We start from the raw sequence: 7,411 nt of genomic DNA on the forward strand, positions 1-7,411 counted from the left end.
CCCAAACAGACACACCCAGGACTAACACTTTGTATCCCTCAATCCAATCAAGTTGACACTCAGTATTAACCATCACACCTGCTATAAGCCAGGTATGATACCAGGTCCTGGGGATACAGAGATCAATATAATAGGTCAGTTTCTGAACAAATCATCTGACAAGGGACTCCAAATTATTTTTTAAAAAGATAGTAATGGAGTACAGCAGCTCACGTAATAGGAAGATGCAAAACTGAATTGGGTGAACACTAGAGGAGGAGTTCTGAGGAAAGCACTACTAAGACTGCAGATGAGGGGGATCAGGAAAGACATCCAAGCAGGCTAACACAAGCCAAGTCTAGAAGGACCAGCAGAGAGTCAGTCTGGCACAGAAGTGAGGTGTGAATGTTCCAGCTGAGCAACAGCCTGGACCAGGCACAGAAGCATGACCATCACCATGGTTTTGTGAAACCAACAGAAGATGAACATGCTAACTGTTGGTGGGTAGAGAGACCACAGGACCAGCATGTCCAGGGCTGGAGTGGGAAGGAATCTACATTTTCCCCTCCTTCCAGCACATAGGTTCGCTGAGTGCTCAAGAGCCGTGGTCTTCTGGTATAGATGTCACTGAATGGCAGGAACACTAGACAGGAGAGTGAAGGCCCCTGTTCTCAGCTTCAAGGAAAATTTCTGATTCATTTTTGTTCTTTAGGGCCAAGTTCAAGCTTCTGCAAAGACTGGGTGTTCCCCAAATGCTTCAGACAGACTGGCAGGGCAGCGACACAGACAGCCAAAATTGTGAACAGGCTCCCCAATTGTTCCGGGGACTTGCTGTTCTCCAGCCCTTTCCCCTGAGGGCCTCTGGAGGCTGGGGTGTGCAGGCCTGGTATTATCTGCCTCAACTGAAATAGATTTTCTGGCATATAAAGAGAGGCCACGAAGGAAGACATATACCCAGCTACATGGGTGTGTATCCCTAGATGCATTTTTACCCTTGAAGTCAAGATCGGATATTTCTGACTGCTTTTCACAAAGCTAAACTTGGACAAAAACTGCATGTAAACACATTAGTTTCCCCAAATCACTGTCTTTCATCATCTAACAATTAGATTACAATTTATTGGTTTCCAGAATTAGATTAAAGCAGTCGGTAGACAATTAGACTTATTAAAATAATATCTGCTAAAAGGAAAGCTTCCAAGTTGGTTTGAACTCTAAATTATTCAAAATATAACATCCACATCTTTTCCCTGACCTCCCTTTTCTAATCCTATTAAACTCTGTCTTAATTTTGTATACAGTTTATTCATCTTGATCAGAAGCTTAATAGACTAAACCCGAATTACTATGTTTAAGATATATGGCTCTTAAGGGGACTAAAACTTGTTTTCTTCCTTAGATTTAAAATAAAGTCAATTTCAACTTAATTGGCTAATTTCAAGAGCTTTATTTTTCTTCTTTCCTGGGGAGGGCAAGTGTGTTTCAACTGTAAAGTAAACAAAAGCAATTCTCTTTCATTAAGAAAGTGTAAGGTTAACAAAATTAAAGCCCCCACATCTGGGTGAATTGGTCTCTCAGAACAAACCAACTATTTCTACATGATAACAATAGTTTGCAAGTGGTTGTTTGGTTGTTTTGGCGCCTCCCCATGTATAGTAACAAGCAAATATAATAACTTGAAGAAATAAATGGTGCATAAATATGTCTAGAAAGGAGAGAATCATTTAGTGAGTTCAAATCCCAGCTCTAGCCTCATCAGAAAACCTCAAGAAAAGTCACTAAAATGTCTAGATCTCCCTTTCCTCACTTTTACATGGGGAATGAAAGTACCTATGTTGAAAGTTAATTAGTGGTTGCTAAGGGCTGGGAGAGGCGGGATGGTGAGTGACTGCTAGAGAATGTTGGCGTTTCTCTTTCAGGGTGATGAAATGTTTTTGAATTAGATAGTGGTGATGGCTGCACACCTTGTCCTGCATCCTAGGAAACTCCTTAGTCTCAGGCAAACCAGGACAGTTGAACACTCTAAGCCAGTTGTTTTTATTCAGGGTTCATGGACTATAAGAGACCCATTTGAGTTCAGTATTATCAAGCATGGCCATTGGACTGTCTTATGCAGTAGCTCTCACACTTTAGCCTACATCAGAATCAGCTGGAGGTCTTCTTAAAACACAGGTTACTGGATCCAACCTCCAGAGTTTCTAATTCAGTAGTTCTGAGGTGGGGCCTGAGAACTGGTGTTTCAAACAAGTTCCCAAGTAATACTAATGCCGCTGGTTCTGAGACCATACTTTGAGAAGTGCTGGTGTATGCGTTTAAAAATAGATAACATTGGGAAAAGGCCTTATGAAAATAAATAAATAATAAAATTGAAAAAAATTGATATCTTATGGGCAAAGAAATAAATTGTACCTGAACAGAATTTAAATTTCAGCTGCCATGATGAGCAAGGGTGAAATTCCACAAGTATTTCAGTTTATCTGAGCTACCCAAATTGGTGTTAAGGTGGAAATATTGTGGAGGAAGATATGTTAATAGTTGTGCTAAGAAAATAAGCTTGCATGTTTAGCCAATAAACAGTAAAATGAGTTTATTTGAGTTAATCTTTATTTATTCATTTTTATTTATTATTATTTTTTTGAGACAGAGTCTCGCTCTATCACCCAGGCTGGCGTGCAGTGCCGCAATCTTGGCTCACTGCAAGCTCCGCCTCCCGAGTTCACACCATTCTCCTGTCTCAGCCTCCAGAGCAGCTGCAACTACAGGCACCTGCCACCACACCAGGCTAATTTTTCGTATTTTTAATAGAGACAGGGTTTCACCGTGTTAGCCAGGATGGTCTCGATCTCCTGATCTTGTGATCTACCCTCCTCAGCCTCCCAAAGTGCTGGGATTACAGGCATGAGCCACTGTGCCCGGCCGAGCTAATCTTTAATATAGTAATATAGTAATATGAGATGTAAATTCCTGAAAGATATGTTATATTTCCAAAACGTTTTTGTTTTGAGACGGAGTCTTGCTCTGTAGCCCAGGCTGGAGTGCAGTGGTGTGATCTTGGCTCGCTGCAACCTCCACCTCCTGGGTTCAAGCGATTCTCCTGCCTCAGCCTCCTGCCTCAGCCTCCCAAATAGCTGGGACTACAGGTGCGTGCTACCACTCCTAGCTAATTTTTGTATTTTTAGTAGAGATGGAGTTTCACCATGTTGGTTAGGCTGGTCTCGAACTCCTGACCTCAAATGACATGCCCTTCTTGGCCTCCCAGAGTGCTGGGATTACAGGCGTGAGCCACTGTGTGTCCAGTCTTATTTACACTTTTATTTTCAAAGTTGAAATCACATTCTTTTTTTTGAAAGAATGAAACAATAGCCATAAGCTTTTTTTTTGGAAGTCTTAAAACCCATGTTCAATGCTTGCATAATACTCCATCCAGTGGTGGAGCAAAATTTCCTAAACCTAACCCTTATTACTAGACATTTAGATTGTTTTCATTTTCAATTTTCCGGACTTTTTTTTTTCCTTTTTCAACCTAATTCCTTGAAAAGAATCCTCAGGACAATGCCTGCCTCAGCCAGCATGGAAGTGTTCCTGTGTTTGATGAACATGGCTGCACGCTGGCCCGTGCAGGCTGAGCCGTGGTCATGCCACTGGTAATTCACTGTACCAGCTTCCTCATGACCTTGGCAGCACTGGATGTTATTTCAAAACACAAACTACAGTGAGATGGGAGGAACTGGTTTAATAAGCAGAAAATGTTTGTTTTTCTTGAACTGTTTACTTTTCTATTATTACTTTCCCCAACTTATTTGGAAAATTTTTAAGCTGACAGAGAAATTGAGTCTCATATCCTCTTCACCGAGATGCAATTGTTAATATCTTGCCGTATGTGCTTTCTTTATCTTAATACACACACACAACTTTTTGCTGAGCCATTTGAAAGTTGCAAACATGACACTTCACCCCTAAATACCCCAACATGAGTCCTCTACATAATCCAAATAACCATCATCAAACACCGCATACACAATAAATTTAACATTGATACAAAATAGTATCTATTATGGAGTACATATGCAGATTTCCCTAATAATCCCAAAATATCTTATACAGCTGTTTTTTAAAATCTAGGATTCAATCAAGATTCACACGTAGCATTTGTTCGTCACATCTCTTCACTCTCTTTTGGCCTAGAAAACTGCACTGATGTATGTATTTATTTTTGAGACAGGGTCTCGCTCTGTCACCTAGGCTGGTGTGCAATGGCGCTATCTTGGCTCACTACAACTTCTGCCTCCCAGGTTCGAGCAATTCTCGTGCCTTAGCCTCCTGAGTAGCTGGGACTACAGGCATATGCTACCACGCCCAGCTAATTTTTGTATTCTTAGTAGAGAAGGGGTTTTGCCATGTTGGCCAGGCTGGTCTTGAACTCCTGGCCTCAAGTGATCCACCTGCCTCAGCCTCCCAAATGGCTGGGATTACAGGTGTGAGCCACCACGCCCGGCCTCCTGGTGTATTCTTAACTCTTTCATAACACTGAATGTTTTTGAAGAGTACTGTCCAATTGTTTTATGATATATCCCACATTCTGGATTTGCCACATCATATTTTCTTAACTAAATTTAAGTCAAACATTTTTGGTCAAGAACACTGCATATGTGATGATGTGTACTTCCCATTGCACCCCATCAAGAGGCACACGATGTCAGGTTGTCCAATTACTAGCAGGGCTGAATTTTATCACTGGGTTAAAGCAGTGTCTGCTGTAAAAGCATATTTTCCTTTTGTAATTAATCAGTAGTGTGTGGGGGTGGGAACTGAAGACTGTGAACATCATGTTCCCCAACATTTCACTCAGAGGATTTTGGGTCCATTGATGATTCTTCCTAATTAGTTATTACATTGTTGGCTACAAAGTGATGATTTCTAATTTAATTATGATTCCTTTTTATATATTAGCAGATATTCTTCTGTATAAGTCAGCTATATTCCCCTTTTAAAATATCTGGACTTCTGGCCTCATGAACTCATGGATTCTCTTTTAGATACAGTATTATAATCCATTAACACTGCTATTCTTTTTGAAGCTCAGATTGTCCAAACTTTGGCCAATAAAAGCTCCTTTAGTGCTGCATTGGTGATATAATGGTGAGTGTAGCTGCCTTCCAATAAAAGCGCCTTCAGGCTGGCTCCTGTGTCCTTTTGACACGTCCTCATTAGTCTTTCAGCAATTCTTCACTTTTCAGCAGACTAAGATATTCCAGGCTCTGCTTCTACTTTCACTACCCTAGATCTGGAATGAGCAATTTCTCCAAGGAAACCTGGTTCCTTTTTGTGGGAAATCGTATTTATTAATAGTAACCAAGGTCTGGGTGGTGGTTATGCTCATTGCTACTGAGTACCATTGCTTCTAGTCCTTGTCTGGAAAGAGCTAAACGTGTGTGTGTGTGTGTTTGTGTGTGTGTGTGTGTGTGTGTCTGTCTGTCTGTGTGCAGCTATTTATAAAATAGTGACTTCACACTGATACCTCCAATTCCCTTCAATTCAATATAATGTCATAAGGTTCTTCCTTACCTTCCCGTACTCCACATTTGTATTTCCCTTTTACCACAGTGAGAGTCCTGGATCCCTAAAATACCAATATATTTACTCTTTCATACAGTATACATGAAATAGCTTCATAATTAGCATGCCAATAATACGCCAAAATAAAACCTACTAAGTAAAATTCAATATTTTCTTGAAGCTTTTTTTGGTCTGTAGAATATATCCTCCAATCCCAACTGAAATGAGCAAAGATAAATAAAAATTAAAAAATTAAACAGATAGAATATATCCTACAAAAGGCATACTATTGGATTGTTATATTCAAAAGTTTCTTGGATTATTTCTTGTGTGCGGGTATATGATCAATTTAATATCTATTTGCATTTATTTGTATCAGTTTGTATTCATTTTTATGGTTTGCTCTTTCCACCACTGTAATTTTATTTTTTTGAAAATGTAGACCATGTATGTGGTTCAAAGGTGAAAAACTATATATAAAGTATGATACACTGTTATACTGCTGGCTGTCAATGAGCCGTGCCTTCTGGTATTCACGCCTTGTGTAGTCTCCTCTCCCACTGATACTAGAATGACCATGGGACTTGCTTTGGTCAATGAGACATGAGTAAATATAACTGAGTAGAGGCTTGATTAGCTCTTGCATTGAGGCTTGTCTTCTGGGAACGCTCCCTCTTGGAGCCCAGCTGTCAACTGTAGAGAATCCAGGCTATTCTTCAGGAGACAGAGGCTGGGTAGAGAGATCTGGGAGAATGAGACAGCATGTGGAGAGAGGCCAACGGGAGGAGAACTGAGTTACCCCAGCTGAAGTTCCAGCTGCAGACAGCCCATGAATGATTCCAGCTGACACCACGTGGAGCAAAAGCACCACCCCACAATGGTGAGAAATTATAGTCATTAAGGCACTAAATTTGGGATAGTTTGTTGCATTGTAATAGATAAGTAAAACAAAAGATACACTCAAATGAGTGCAACCTCATCTATTTCAATTGGATATTGTTGCATTAAAAACTACCCTAAGGCCAGGTGCAGTGGCACACGCCTGTAATCCCAGCACTTTGGGAGGCAGAGGTGGGTGGATCATGAGGTCAGGAGATAGAGACCATCGTGGCCAACATGGTGAAACCCTGTCTCTCTTAAAAGTACAAAAAAAAAAAAAAATTAGCCAGGCATGGTGGTATACACTTGTAGTCCCAGCTACTCAGGAGGCTGAGACAGAAGAATCTCTTGAACCCGGAGGCAGAGGTTGCAGTAAGCCAAGATCGCACCACTGCACTCCAGCCTGGGAGACAGAATGAGACTCCAACTCAAAATAAAAAAACAAAAATAAACTATCCCGAAACTTAGAGGTTTAAATCAATAATTAATTGTTACTACATCTCATTATTAATGGGTCAAGAATGCAGTAAGAGTACAGCAGGAAAGCCTTGACTCTGTTCTACAATTTCTGAGGCCACAGCTGGGATTCTCTGAGCCCTGGATGCTAAAGAGCTGGGTGCTGTTTGGTATCTCTCTCTCTCTGTCTCTATATCATCATCCCTCAGTATCCACAGGGGACTGGTTCCAGTACCCCCATGGATATCAAATTCTGAGGATACTCAAGTCACTGATTATATAAAATGGCATAGTATACCAGCCTGGCCAATGTGGTGAAACCCCTTCTCTACAAAAATACAAAAATTAGCTGGGCGTGGTGATGCATGCCTGTAATCCCAGCTACTCAGGAGGCTAAAGCAGAAGAATCCCTTTAACCGGGAAGTGTAGGTTACAGTGAACTGAGATCATACCATCGCACTCCAGCCTGGGTAACAGAGTGAGACTACATCTCAAATAAACAAACAAAAATAGCATAGTATTTGCATGTAACCTATGCGCA

The sequence above is a fragment of the Macaca mulatta genome, chromosome 9, assembly GCF_049350105.2.
Source record: "Macaca mulatta isolate MMU2019108-1 chromosome 9, T2T-MMU8v2.0, whole genome shotgun sequence".
Taxonomy (NCBI): Eukaryota; Metazoa; Chordata; class Mammalia; order Primates; family Cercopithecidae; genus Macaca; species Macaca mulatta.